This window comes from Lissotriton vulgaris, chromosome 6, assembly GCF_964263255.1.
Source record: "Lissotriton vulgaris chromosome 6, aLisVul1.2, whole genome shotgun sequence".
Classification (NCBI taxonomy): Eukaryota; Metazoa; Chordata; class Amphibia; order Caudata; family Salamandridae; genus Lissotriton; species Lissotriton vulgaris.
The window spans coordinates 420861875-420878124 of NC_141694.1; the positions used below are offsets into that span (position 1 = coordinate 420861875).

General features: G+C 39.6%; 1 protein-coding gene and 1 pseudogene across 5 annotated transcripts in view; one reads left to right on the forward strand and one right to left on the reverse strand.

Moving 5' to 3' along the window:
* MLIP (muscular LMNA interacting protein) overlaps window positions 1–16250 on the forward strand; it is a 1527370-nt gene that overhangs the window by 1337734 nt on the left and 173386 nt on the right. The window lies entirely within an intron of this gene.
* LOC147707418 (actin-related protein 10-like) lies at window positions 217–6364 on the reverse strand (annotated as a pseudogene).

Below are 16250 nucleotides of genomic sequence, written 5' to 3' on the forward strand. Positions count from 1 at the left end.
GCTTTTCAAACTGCAATAAGATTTCCGTTTACAAACTAGCAATAAATACCTACAGATGAATATCACTTTTAAGTGGGCGCTCAACTCTTCTGTGCAGCGGTGTCTGAAGATGGACACACAGATTTATGGTATTACACATGTAGGAGGGGTAACTTTGTTGACATACTTCATTTACAGGAATCAAATTCATGAGATCCCAGCTCCTTGCTACTTCAGCTATTTTTCTGTTGGAAAGGCTCTTTTCATCATTGGCGGTGGTGATTTACTAACATCAAACATAAGTTCCACATTTGAGTTCCTGATGCCGCACCAGTCAGGAATACGACCGGTCTCACTATAATATTCCTTTGAAATTGAGCGGCTGCCAAGGATGTCTGGTAGAGCTTCAAAGATAGCTCCTCCAAGCCATGCCACACAATTTGGCTTTGCAGGTGGATTGTGAATTCTGAAAGTCTTGGTTGCTAAAGCCTCTTTGTATTTTGTTTTTGCCACTAGATATCTGATCTCTGCCATTAATCTGTGGAGAAATCTAGGCAGCATTGCACTGCCAACTATGATTACCAGATTTTCAGCAAACTGCTTCCTTGTATCTATTGGACACTGTACAAGCGAATCCAGTATTAAGGTTGCAACCAATTTCTCTTCATTATCCTGCTCAAAAACGTTTTCTATAACTGAATCTCTGATTGATCCATTAACATGCAAAATCTTTTCCTCATCTAGAGGGTAGTCAACATCAAGAGGAGGTGCAGGACGCTGAGCACTGCCATCAATATTAAATTTTGCTGCTTGAATGTTCAGTCCACGTTGAAGGTCACTCACAAAACATGTACGGACTTTAATATCTTCAACAATGCCTTCTAGAACAGAAACCATCACAGATGGAAGAGACTGTCCCTTTGCTGTGCCAGTATCAACAGTGCATTGCTCTAGTATTTGATTTTCCGGCTCCTTGTGAATAGCCCTTCCACCTAGGGGAAGGGCTTCCCAGCAATTCAGAATTGGTATTCCTTCATAAATGGGCAACACCAGACTTTCTGCATATCCACAGTCCAGGACCATTGCTGAAATAATCCCAAGAGTGAATAGAGACATCAAATGGCTTGGAGCAAACAGAACTGATGGAACTGTGAAATTTATGAAAAGAACACTTGTCAGTGTTTCTCTAAAGTGGGAGGGGCACAGAACGGATTCTACAATGACCACACGCCTGAAGAAATATAAACCTCCCGAGGGGTTCACTCATACACCTGGTTCTTTTAACCAACAAAGAAGTGATTGGCACAGAATCTGTAATATAAAACCAACATTTATATTAACTTAAAATGAGGGAGACTACGCCACACAGTACCCTCAGTACACTGTAGGAGGCATTCTAAGGAGAACAGAGCACAAGGGCCTTATATATTCATAGGTTTACATTGTCCTGGCACATACAAGAATACTTACTGACTAATATGGCTATACAAAATTTGCTTGCTCAACAAAGTGGGAGGAGAGACATTGGTCCTTACATCAGCAAGAATAGCCTGACAGTTCTATACTAGGAGCAGGAGCATTCTATCAACTAGTCCTTTCTGAGCATGTGCAATGCTCTGGGAGAGGGAGAAATCACATGGCAAGCACATGGCTAACTAAGATGGCTGCCAAGTACAAAATGGCTTTCAGCTCATGCTAACAGTGATCCCTGCAATCTTTAACAGATGGCCCATTTAGCATGAGCTAAAGACATTCTTATGATCTAGTAGGAAAATAGAAAATAATTTGCACATTTATTTTCATAAATTCATCAATATTCTAATTCATTGCTAGGTGGGCATTTTTCATTCTAAACATTTCATTAGGAGGGTATATATAAGGTATAATCAGGAGTACAAAGGGAACAAAGCATACAGATAGCAGGAGAGAGTAATGACTATTATCACAAACAGATTATACATTTTTCCTAGCCCTAATCAAAAATCAAATCCTAGAACCATCTAGTCCAATTCTATGTAAAAAAACATTTTGAGGGCTCTGATACATTTCAGTGGCCATCCATTTCAATGTCAGAATAGCCAACAGCACATATCTAATAAAAACTATTTCAATATACTTTTCCAGTGTTCCTTTTATGAGGGCTAGAATATCAATCATTATATTTTTAGGAGGAGGGCAAAGTCGCATTTGTTAACTGCTCAGAAGCATGTTGCTATCGCAAAAAACATTATACCTAATACAAATATTAAAGCAGTTAAACATATTTTTACAAAAATGATCCTGGCTCCAATGGATTAGGAGGACCCCACAGGGTCCTAGGAATTAGGACGAGGAGTCGCAAAGGGCTGCTCCTCCTCAAAAATGGGACGTCTGAATGGGTACATTACTAACAAAAAACGTAGGTCCTTGGGCAAATTGAAGCCTCTGTACAACCAGCCAGAGGGCAGACTTCTCCGTGTGTCTGTTTGAGCCTCACAGGCAGGCTCTTGTTGTTCCGACAGTGGAGCTGCACAACTCGCAAATCAGGAATCACAGCCCAGTTTGAGAAGGAAAAGAAGCCCTTCTTTGAGGATAGGGCAATCACCCCCCAAGGCAAATGCCCTCAACTATCCTGTCCAGTGTCTCAGGCAGTGCACCAGTTTTCTTCACTTCAAATTAACAGGCACCAGAGACTCAGCACCTGTACCCTAAATCCAAGTCCTTCCCTAACTTCTGTATTATTCCATTGGCGCACTGCTCTTTTGTTGGGGCCACAGATTCTCCAGTGTGCCCAGGTATCTCTTTATCAACAAACAAAGGTACAAACTTGCATTCACTTTGGTACCAGGATTCAGAGTCCTGATGCTAGGATCTCTGAAGCAACCCTTGTTTCAAAAGTGGTCACCTTAAGGGAAAGCCCCCTTGCCGGTCTGGTCGACCTGTGACTCTCTCAGCTGAGCATCAAAAACTTGATCCACGACTTTTCCTTTCTGATTTGTGACCCCGTCTTTCACCGAAGACAGTGGCAGGGGTGCACACTTCACATCCCAGTGCTTCCACCTTCACTGAGATAGATCCTAGTTTCCAGCAACAACTGTGCTGGTTAACTTCATCTTGGCTTCAAGCTGGACTGTGCTGACTTCCCAGTCTGGATCTGATGTCCGGGCCCTTTGGCAATGGTTGTACGGCAGCATATATCTGTTGGTGGACAAAACAAAAGGTCTTTAGACAAGGCACAGAAATAATCTATCAACAGAAAGGATAGTCTCAGAATACTTCCCAGTCTTGGGACGTCTTACATATTAGCAAGGCACACAAGAACCACTTTATCTATCTGGAAGTAAAAACCCTGGACCCATTACTCTATTTGAAGCAGCTAAGGAAGTCTGTGTTAATTTCCTAAATTCAGAGGAAAAAAGAAAAATAATTCAGACACACTCCAAATCCTTACATCTGTATATTCCTATATTATTTATCTGAAAACCCTCAAGAAAAAAGGAAATCTTCTACATTTTTACTCATAGACTTTGCATTACTTGTACAGGACTTCAGACACTTCTAAAATGATTTCTATTAATATAAACTCCTACATTGTACGCTTAGGACCATGCTCTCATGTTATTGGGGCAGCAGGAAAATCTAAAACTGCTAATTTAACAGGGATTCTTATTACGTAAAGAACTAAAAACTCAACATAGTGGGTACATACATTTCTCCAGCAGAACATGTTGTGACAAACAAACCCCTATAAAACAATATTTTTGTCAAAAATGTTTGCTAAGGATCACATGGGCGTCTTTCCTACATTCTACTTTTCATGATCCAAACTATGCAACACCAGTTCTAATAGGGACTGTCAGTTTTTTTACACAGACTAGCTAATAATAATGGTGTTATCACCTGAGAATTTTAGAACAAAAACTACCCACATCTAGTTCCCCTTAAAGGTCAAATAAGGGAACAGCAATCTAGACTACTCATCCTTTCATAATTTCATCAGACAGGATGGGTAGTAACATAGCATATATATTTTATTAATTTTATTATTGCTAACAATTTTCAAAACAGTATTACTGAATAGCCAATTAAATGTCGCATGGCTATTTCACAGACAGCTTAGACAGGCTAAAAAAAAGTGAGAAAAAATAGATTTGTATAGGAGCTAACCTCTTTCCCCCATTTCGACAGTAGGAAAACCTGAAAAAGGTTTTACTTCTGTCGACACCATCTACTTCTATTTGTGGCAGAGCTATTCTTAGAATCAGAGCTCACATATACCATTGTATTTCCGTCTGTTCATATGAGTACACAAAAACTTGCTTTTGCCAAAAATAATAAGCAAAACTTCTCTTTCTCTCCCTGCGCTGCCACTTCGTCTTTCAAAAAGTTTCAGAGGTCAATGTGTCAAAGTAAACCTTGCTCTGAGCCCTGCTAGGCTGCTAAATGCAGAACTCGACCTTTAACCCTTACCAGCTGTCCTATTTTGTGCAAGCCTTTCCATGAGGCTTTCCAATTCAAAGTGACCCCGGAGACGGATAGCTGAAAAGCAGTCATATTCCATTCCTGTTTGCCAGTAATTTAGAGGTACGTTTAATTACTTCTGCTGGGTTTTTACATTTAGTGTCATTTGTGTGCAGTGTGCAGTGTGCTTTCCTAGCAGTATAGAGGTCAGCTGTTCATTCTATACTTACTTGTGTACATTTACTGAAGCCTACGATCAGTTTGAAGACTGCTCTGAGTGGCAGAACTGCTTTTAAACAGTGGATTTTGCCCAATTTTGACTTTGGTGCTTGGAGTACTTAAAAATGAATAACATTCAATGTTTTGGCATATTAGTCATCCCCAGAATGTCCACTACATATCACAGAGATGGAGGATCAGAAGTGTATAAGGTACACCCTTATACAAATGAGTTTTGTACGCCTGGGTAAAGAGACATTTTCCATCTTAGTTCCCCCCCATTGCGGTAAAGCGCTACTTAAATTCAACTTTGATGCTAGGAGTTAACAGCATGATTATTAGGCAGTATAGAGATAAAAAAACATTTTTAGTGCCCCCTATTTTTAGTAAGATTTTTTTTATATAATCAAAATGATTTTTTTTAATAACACCAACCCGTTTGATTGTTTCACGTATGAAAAGCAAGCCTCATTCATTTCCTATCATATTTAAACACATTCATTTATAACCCTAAGCACAGAAGTCTTACTGGAAACATGAAAATTCGGCACTACTTTTTAAAGGACAGTTATTATTTAACATCAAAACCACGGATGTGCTTACGTAAAAGGGCATTAGGAAAGGAAATCCCTACTGATCTTTTTCTGTTATCCAAAATAATGAAACTGTTTTTTGTAACTTTTAAAATCATGCAGGCCTGTATACCAGGTTTACACTGAGTTAAAATCTAGTTGACTCAGCATTTTCCCCTCGTTAGCCTGCAGTCAGAAATAACCATGTGCTTTTGACGCAGCTGTTGCTGTGACCAGCAGGTGTCGAATTCTGCACCTTTCTGAGGAGAAAAAAACTTTTTTGTATTTGTAATGGTTTGACAGAGTTTAATCCCTATTTGTTGTGTCATACAGATTCTTCTCAGTGAGACAGTTTAAACACAGCTGTTGGAAAGCTTTTTTTTTCTCTGGTGCTGAAAGTAAGCATGTCACAGTCTATTAAAAAACGGAGGCATTTCAAGACGGTCCAAATCTATTGTTCTATTATATTGTGGTTAGTTCAGCAACAACCAATTTACTCAGGTCATGGGAATGCCTTTTAATATCTAATACAATGTATCTAAGGAAAATGCTGTAACATTTTGTTTTTTTGTCATAATTATTACAAAGTACATAATTTTCTTTTTGAGGCCTATTTTATTTCTTTAGAATGTGAATTCAAATTTTATCTTTAGCATTGTGGCAATTTGCACACATGTATAGTTTCTTACTCCGACAATTTAATAGCAACATGCAGCTATTTAGCATATGTTATATAATTCATTTCTGGATTTTGTATTTAATATGTAATTGACTAAATTACATTTTGCATAACAGAATGATGACAAAAAAAACTGAATGATGACAACAACAAAAAACCCACATTGAGCTTATTAGAGACATTTACAAAAGGGGGTCATACATTCAGGAGACACAATACAGTGCAATCTCTTGGATTCACTAAAATATGTCTGAAATAAAGCATGTGTATTCAACTATGAATACAACTCTTCTGTATTGATATTGTACTGAATAACTTTTATAAGCTTTGGAAATTCAGTTTTGCTTATTTCAATCGGTATAATACATTGTGGCCCATTTTCACCAGCAAATCCACACTTGGTAAAGGCTTCCCCCAAGTCTATAATGACAGAGGTATTCTCGCCTCCATTTCCCAGTCCCTCATACACCAGCATCTTTACTGTGCTCCTGATAGGCCTACCTAAAAGTAACTTTAGGCAGAAAGGATATTTTTGCCAAATGTATTCACCCATAAATAGACCGTGGGAGATTCTGCCATCTTTTTAACAATGTTCCTACTTCCTGGCTTGTCTTCTCAAAATTTAATGTGGCAAGTTTCCCTATATCTCTGGTTATGTCTATTCCCAGCTATCTCATGTACGTGGCACTTCTTATACACTTTGTTTTGATTCCACACCATTATATCTGTTTTTCCTTATTGACATTATATCCCGAAAGGGCACCAAAACCTCTTGCCTCTGCTGTTAGTTGGGGTAAAGCTGAACGTACATCTGAAGTAAAGAGCATTAGATGATATAGCGCAATCTTCCTGGAGAATGCTTCAAACCTAAATGCCTTCATTCCCTTATTCAGTTTCAAACAGCTCAATAGACATATCAAAAAGTATGGGTGAAAGAAGACAACCTTGTCTTGTCCCCTTTTCTATCTTCACAGAGGGTGATAGGCTTTTATTCACTAAAACACGGGCCGTTGGGCTTCTATAAATCTTCTCTAGTGTACCTATTATTAATTTACCCATTCAGAAATAATCCATTACCGCCATAACATAGCTCCAGGTAACCTGGTCAAATATATCTCTAGCTCTACTTACTTCCCATTGTTGCCGAACCTTTTCTTCCATCTTGACTCTAAATTTCATCTGCAGTTCTTCAGTCTCCTTCCTATCCTCTTCACTTAAACCTTCTCTCTTCAGCACCTTTTCTAAACCCCCTACCCTTTCCTCCAGACTAGAAAATGTGCTTCTCTCCTCCCTTGCCCAAGTCACTGACATACCTTTGAGTGCCCCCCTTAACAAAGCTTTGTATGCGTTCCATATTACATTCAGGGGCATCGATGACAAGCTGATAAGAAAGAAATTCTTCTGAGCTGTGTGCCAATTCTGCCACCACCCACTCCTGTAGCAGGATCCTTCTATTCATTGTCCATCTCCTAGGCCCCCATGATTCATTTAGTTCAAATTTAACTGCATCTCTGCGGCGCATTTTACCGCTGTGCGCAGAAAAATGCGAAATCCCGCAGTTCATGACGAGCTCAGCTCATCATGAGCGCACAACAGGTAAACCTCATGACGAGCTGAGCTTGTGATCAGCGCCGAAGTTGTTAAGAAGAATTGCTGCAGGATCTGAAAGGTATTGGAGAGATGCTCTATTCTCACCACTTTCTCTACTTCCGTCCTATCCATAAAATAATAATCTAGCCTGGAATATTGACTAATTTTTTTCATGTTGTTCCCTTTAACTCCACGAAAAACATCACATAAGTTATAATTTTCCAACATATCCGCCAGATATGAGCTAATTTTCGGGGAATTAATTTATATTTGTGTGGAGGATCTGTCCAGAGTATTATCTAAGAGAATGTTGAAATCTCACCCTAAAATTATAGGTGTTTAACATGGAACAGAGTCGAAAACATATTTGCCAGCTATGAACTATTGTCTATATTTGGGCCGTAGTAACTCATTATCATACATAAGTGACTTATTTTAACTTCTACCATGATACAACGCCCCCTCCCCCTCATTGGCCTTGTGGTGGACCAACTCAATTCCTGATTTAACTTTAACTATTAGCCCTACACATTTAACACTATGCAACTTATCTGTGGCTATAATGTTTTCCACCCACTTTTGCTTCAAAAAAAGATCCTTACATTCCTGCCTTCTGGGATGAGTTTCTTGCAGCATATTTATTAGTGCAGAATAGCATGTCGCCTCTTTTTAACCCTCAACCCATTCACGCTCCAACATAATATTTCAAAAGTCAGTAACCCTTCACTCTCTGTGCTCATTTTTTTTAAAAAGGTTTAGTTTTAGTTATTTGTTGTATTTTTATTATATTTGTTTGATATTTTTGCTTACGAGACGATTACATCTAAACAGTGCTACTCTGCTATACCAACTTGAGGACCTACATTAAAAAAATAAAAATCCCTTCTGCTCCCCACCCTTAGTGATCCCCTCTGGCAACCCTCCCCTTCCTACAACTAGGCCTATCCATGGCCTATTTGAGCTAACCCTGAAGATGTAATCAAGTTCAGTTTAAAAAAAAATCAATCCTTGTTCTTTTCTCAGTAGACTACGCTCAATCTCTCTCATCTCAGTTATTCTTGGACCATCAATTTTACTCTTGACGTTGGGAATGGAAATCTTTATACTAATTACCAGCTTTGTGATTAATTTTAGTTGACATCAACTGCCTGTATGTTTTCGTATCCACACTTTTAAATTATGGGTAACGATTTTAATTTGATATTTTAGACAAGTACATGTCAGTCTGTAAACCACATTGTTGGAATTACAAATGGTGTGCTTTCTCTGTTTCCAAAGATACCCATTCATCAATTGTATGTCAATGGTGGCTTCAATATTTACACACAATTTACAAAAAGGACAAATATAAAGGCCTTTTTCCAGCAACAGATAATGTATAGACTGAAATGTGTTGGAAGACAGAGATCAGTGCGAGCATTGGGACCCCCTGCAAGAGGCTACATTTATAAATTGGAATACTCAGCATTATCTAGTTTCAACATTATCGGAGGTTAAACTGTGGTTACCCAAAGTAAAGCAGCAGGAATGGGCAGTGCTTATTTGTAAAATAATAAGTACTGGGGTCTGAAATTCTGTTCAGAGGCTGCCACCGGCTTTGTGGGAGGGCGTGGTGATGGATACCAAGGATGAATGGTTTTTACCAGACACTCCCTGCCCCTCTACTTCACTGCTGCATGTTCTTGTGTCTCACTTTTCCAGTTTTACTGTCTTCTTCTTTCTCCATTTTTCCCCTTTTTGTGTTTTTCTCACTCCTATTTGGGTCAAAGTCTGGTGAGGGAAAATAAATGCTGGTGCCCCTAAAAAATATTCCGGTGGGCCCCACCTCCAACCACCTGCTCAAATTAAGCACTGAAAATACTCTGAAGAAAAGACTCTGTGTAGTTTGGGTGAGGGAGAGAGGAGTTTAAAAAAATTAAAGCAGATACAAGTCTGAATTAATTGCAGACTAAGGCTGTGCTACAGAATTACCGAAAGCTTTTATGGAAAGGTGAAAAACATGTACAGCACAAAATCACAGTATGGGAAAAAACATTGCTGCAAAACAAACTCCAATTCATAGTACAAGATAAAAATGAAATGTAAACAGGAAATGCATTTCCAATTTAGCACACAAAATGTACTTTAGTGTCCGATATATGTCTTGAAGGCAGATTTGTTCTACTTTTGGCGCCTCCCTGTGCAGAAATCAATTTCAGAGCCAAGAGGCCAGCTTTAAGATGCACAGTATGAGTTCTGAATGCCAGGCACAGATTGTCAGTAAAGGCCTCAGTCAGATGATCAAGAGGCGAGGAAGAGCAGGAAGGAGTAGATCTGAAGCTAGGCTACAATAGAGGAAAAAGAATAGAGAAAAATCATAATTTTTACTTCAATAATTACACCAGGTATATAACAAACATAATTAAGTTGAGTCAAATACATCAATCCAATGAGTGCGTTGCTTCAACATGAAATACCTTGAAAAACAATAGACAAAAGATGTTTGGCAAAACAGGAACAGTTAATTTAATTAAACAATGCACATGTGAGCACAGTCACAGGCACATGGCCCAAGGACTTCCTTCATTTACAATCGGTCTAATATAGACTTTTATACAGATCATTGAATGCATTGAAATGTTTTGGTAAGAAATGTGTACCTCTGTCTTTGCAGACATAAATGAAGGTATTGAATGAGGTATCCAGGTGGGCCTATACCTTGAATGAATGAATGAATGAAGGACATTTTATATTGCACAGACTTCGCCCATGGGCATCAAGGCGCCTAACAGAAATAATATAAAACATATGTACCGGAAACCAACTTGCATAGACACAATGCAGCCAGAGGGTAACGTGTCCAGATGGCTGCATGGGGAGAACATGCTCACTGTGTGTACTGTGTGTGCTGTGTGTTGTTTGGTTAAGTGTTCCTTACTTCATATGGCATCTGACTTTATGGTTTTTTGTTAACACGAACACCTCCGGCCATGTGTGCGTTATTGCGGCCAATCTCCCTGGACCATTGTAGTGTTGGTGCTCCTAGCTGTGGAATTGTTCCTGGATCTCCTGTTCGCACATTTGTCTGCTGGCTAGGTGCCACCCCATCTTTGATCTGTCAATCAGTGAACACAGGCTTTGGTCTCAGAGCATGCCTAACTACGTATTTCTAAGTCGTGGTCAACATGGAGTTCAAAACAGGTGAATTTGTCAATAAAGATACAATTTCATTTTTATACATGATTGTATCTTTATTCATCTTGACAATCGACTTTTTATATATGAGCAAGTGATATATTTAAATTTCAACAAATGCATCCAATATATTCCATGAGATTATCTGTTTTTAAAGTCAAATGAATTTAGGAGAAAATACATCAAATAAAATTCAAATGTTCTCCAATTGCTGTCGGTGACCATAATAACTTTATTATAACTGTAATGTTTCCTAAATTGCACATTTTCTTAAAGAATTGCATTTGTCACACCAATAACATAAGTCATGCAAATAAAATACATCAGCAAAAGGATAACAATAATGCTCAAATTGAGGCTGGTGTGGTCATCAAGGTTGTCTGAGGGCTAGTGCATCATGTTCTAATTATGCTATATTTTACACATGTCCATCATCCTGTCAACCACCCAACTCCTTAAGTGAAGTACATTGCTTAGATGCCTAGAAACAATATATATGAAATGCTGACTAAAAGAAGGAACATTTGCTAATCGAGTCAGAATCTGGTCAAAACCTTTTGACAGTGGCACATCTGTAAATATCTCAAAGCCATTTGTAAATATCACCAAGAATAGTCTGTGTAGACCTTTGGATCGGCCCATTCTGACTGTTCCAATTCCCTGACACACCTTTACATTACTCCAATCTTGCCTAGGTTAGAACAGCTATATGTAATACACATAAATATAAAAGAAACTATACTATCGGTAAAATTAATCTCAGAAGCCCACCAGACCTGCTCTCACTACAGGATGTGCCTTAGCCATCAACTCCTTATTGGAAAGAACATGCAGATTCCTAAAAACACCCAGATAAAATAGCTATGGGGTCCAAGTATTGCAAATGTCCTGCTGCTGTTGAGCTCTTCTCTGTAGGTTGATTTAGAGAACCCAAATAACTAGCACAGTTCACACAGGTAAATTCTGTTTCAATGGTAAGCTTATGGCCTAATGTACCTTTTCACAAATTAGGTGTATAATTCAAGGTGAGTTTGGCCTTAGACATTTGGCAACTGCCACAAAAACGCATTACCAAGCTTCTCTCTGACCTCTCCCAGCCCTGGAAGTGGTTGAAAATTTGCTCTAGCAAAGGGCTTGAGTAACCCACCTTCCAGGATCTGAAAATTAACAGATCAGCCCCATATTTGGTGGAGATATAGGAAAAAGGCTTTCTCACGGGGATTTGCATAAACCTCTATTCCTTTTGTGCAGAGTAAATTGCTACAGGGAATAGGAACCTTTACAAAAAGCCACATGACATTCTCAGTGGCATACTTGGAAACCTGCACCAGGCATGGCTCTCAAGGCATACTAATGGGAATGGTAATGAATAGAAAACAAATGCAAAATGTATGCTCAGGAATACTGAAAATTCTCCACCTCTAGGTTTTTGTTTTCATTTCATGAAGTGGCCCTACTGATTCATTTTTGGTGCATCCTCCAGCTCACACAATGCATCCTCTAGCTCACACAAACTTTTGCATCGATTCAAAATTTGGAACCAACTCATCTCAGCATGGATGAGAAAATGCATACACTTTAGGCTAAAATTGGTTGTAATAGTGATGAAGATTAATTTTATATTTCATGAAACATTTTCATCCTATTTTCTGAAACAAATTACTCTGGATGTCTTAATTGTTTACTCCACACATCCAGTTTACATAATCTACTTACAATATAGATAGAGAAGATATATCCTTTACAATATGGAACCTTTTATGATAGTACTGCTTATAATAGTCTACAGTATATACACAATGCGATTACCGAAAATGACAGCTCATCCATTAAATGCGTCTATTTGTGTTTTATTAAAAATACTATCGCTATGACCTTTTAAATTATTCTGGTTGTTTTAACTGTTTACTACACACATGCACTTTACGTAATCTACTTACAATATAGAGAGCGAAGGTAAGACCTTTTAAAAAATGGTATCTCCTCATAAAAGATCTTTATATAATAGTCTGCAGTATATATGCAATGTGTTTACCGAAAGTGACAGCTGATGTAATAATTGTGTTTTATTGTAAATATTATCTCTATGATCTTTTCTGGTTCCTTGAACCGAAATAAAGGTGAAACTGAATGAATGAATGGCTATGCCGCCAACTTGTTTCATCTTGACTTATCTGCCATTCAAACGCTTTAGTTCTGCTTATTACCTGAATTCTGTTGTCATGTTGGTGCTACCATCCTGACCAGGTGGATGGTGCCATGTGTCTCTGCTGGCCCATTACCGTTTTCCCTTATATTAGCCTGAGCATGGAGTTGGCTGCTCTCTCTTTTGTACAGATTACTTTACATATGCATCTTGCTTTGTACCATGCTGTACTTTCACACAGAACCTGCTGTTGTTTTTGCAATCTTTCGTTGGATTTAGTCTGAACACAGTAGACAAGGTCAAACAACAATGCCGCTTGGCATTCTATTCTGGTGAGGCTCCAGCACCTAGACACAACACTCAAGTGCAGCTGTTCTTTGATAACATGTACTCTTTGTCATATAGGTATGCACAGACATGAAAGTAGACTGACAAGATTGCGACTGCACCTGAGATGTAGAACCTTCATCTGTGCATGCTAAGGTAGGGAGTCAGCTGCAAACACCCAGAGATCTTCTGATATATAATCATTTTGCTTCTATAGAAGGGTAAAGCTGTTATTCAACCCTGTCTAATATCATGACAGCTACTTTTACGGTTTATGGATTACTTACTATGCTCACCATATTTGTGTTAGGCATCTTCTTACTTGTTGTGGCATATATACTGCATACTAGAGCACAATAGATAAAATAAATATTTTAAACTTTTCTCATGTCTCTGTCAGATCTTATTCTGAACTAGTACCAGTGTGAGAGCGAAAAAATGTGTCCTGTTACCGCAATTCCTAGGAGAGTTGGGAGTCTTCTGAAGTGTATGCTCACTTGTTCCTCTGTGAGTGAGAAGGAGGGCAAGTGAGACACTATAGGTAGTTGAATCTGGGCTCAGATATACTAAGGTGGTAGGATAACTCAGTCCCTGTTTACTACGGTTCCATGGTCCCAAGCATAGATTTGCGATTTTACAGAATCCCTGCATCATGGTGCTGACTACATTTGGACTAGTAGTAATTTGCGGGACACCCGAATAGCGCTTGTGCTCTTCCTCAATACCCTTGCACCTTTGCCCCGAGACGTCCATGGTGTGGGGGTTTTACCTACTTATTTTTTAGGCACTGCGTCTTGCTGTAGGTTTTTCAAGCTTGAATTTTGAAAGGGTATTGCCGCTTTTGTGCTACAGTTTAAATCCCCTGTATCTGCATATGGCTGAACTGCCACACATTGGTTACTCAACATGAAGTCCCCAATATGTGGTCTCTGGTTGCTTTTATGGTCAAAGCAGACCCTGCATACTGCGTTAAAGTCTTTTACTCCTGGGTTAAGTGTCCCACTCTGGATGCGAATGATAACACTTTTCATACTTATACTTCGTACTGAGAACTGCTTTGGATACACATTGTACTACATCGTACGTATGGGTACAGTTCTGCATACGATTCGTACAGGAAAAAAGCTCCATACGGCTATTCGGAGGGCATTTCACTGAATCGGAATCGCCCCTAGGTGCGTTTCATTAAAAAATATTTTTCACTAGAAAACAATGGTTAGAGGGACATTATACTAAAGAATTGAAATAACTTTAAAAATATGCAAAGAAAAACAAAGGTTACAAGAATGGTATCACTAGGAAATAAGATTTTTTTTAAACTTAGAAATCCACAAAGAAAAAAAGTAAAGATGGCAAGGATGTCATAGTTATGAAATGAAATATAAAAAAAACTTAGAAATTCACTTAAAGAAATTAAAGGTTTTGGTGACTTATAGTTAGGCTCACATTTTGTACACACTAAAGCCCTTGCCCCCTCCCTTAAAACAGTAAAAAATAAATAAAAAACACCAGGGCACTGGGAATGGGGGTCCCCAATGCCCAAATTGGCCCAGGGACGAGGCCATACAGCCACCCCCCCTATTACATGTGGGCCGAGCCCTGGGAAATGGGGTCCCAAGGCTGAAATTGACTCAGGGAGTTGGGCCACGCAGCCCCTCTCTCATAAAATAAAGAGGATCATTTTTAAATGTCTGGGTCCTGGGAGATGGGGTCCCTGGGGTGAAACAATAAAAATAAGAGAAAATACCCAGCTGCAAGTCGCCGGAGGCCCCGCACCCTTTCACCAGCACTCTAGAAATAAGTCTTCTGGTGCACTACTAGTTGGGAGATGAAGTCACCTTGACTCCAGAAGGTCCTTGGGGGCCAATTACCCGTCCAATATATCCCACCCATCGGAATTGCTGAAAGATTGTTGGAGGCCATGCCACCTTTCTCCACCACTCTGCAATCATGCCTCCTGGTACAGCCACCTGTTGGGGGGTAAAGTCCCCTTTCCTCCTCAGGTTCCTTGGAGGCCAAAAACCCTCTTGTTACCTTCAGCAAATCCCACACAGTGGGATTACTGAGAGGTTGTCAAAGGTCCCAGCCCCTTTCTCGAACACTCTACAAACTCACCTTCTGGCGTACAATTGGTTGGGGGATTAAGACCCCTCAGCTGCTGGGGGTCTTTGAGGCCAACGAGCCCCCATTACCTCCAGTAAATCCCACACAGCAAGATTGCTGAGAGTTCTTCGGATGCCATGCCCCCTTTCTCCACCACTCTGCAAACGCACCTCCTGGCACAGTACTGGTTGGTGGACGAAGTCCTCATGAATGCTAAGGGACCTTGTGGTCAACTACTCCTCCTATTATCTCCAGTAAGTCCCACACAGCGGAATTGCTGAGAGGTTGTTGGAGGCCATGCTCCCTTTCTCCACCACTCTACAAATGTACCTCCTGGTACACTACTAGTAGGGGAATGAAGTTCCCTTGGCTATTGACTGTCCTTGGGAGTTAACTACCTCTCCTGATACCTTCAGTCAGTCCCAACAGTGAGATTGCTGAGAGGTCTACGGAGGCCATCTCCCCATTCTCCACCACTCTGAAAAACACACCTCCTGGCACTCTTCTGGTTGGGGAGAAGTCCTCTTGGATGCTGAGGGACCTTGAGGGCCAAGAAGCCCTCCTGTCACCTCAGTAAGTCCCTTAAAGCGGGATTCCGAAAAACTAGTTGGAGGCCCCAACCCCTTTCTCTACCACAATGTGACTAGATAAATCATATTGATGAATCATATTTCAGAGAAAACTGTTTTCTCCCTTGATTTTCACATAGGGCTAATGGTAGCTAAAGTAAGAGAATATTAGCTGTAAGTTCAAATTTTTTTCCTCAATCATGTAAGAATAAAGTCTGACATTCTGAGTAAAACATGTACTTCAAACAGTAGCAGCAGCCTGTCAATTGATTCCCCATTGTTCTGCTGCAGCCTCCTACACTTTTCTAATAAGCAATTAGACTACTAATAATTCTGTATTTCTGAAAACAGTGTGGCACATCCGAAGCAATCTTGATGGATTCAAAGCTGTAAAACATGAAGCATTTCCTATACAAATGAAAATAATGAGGTGGTTCATTTTACCATAGACA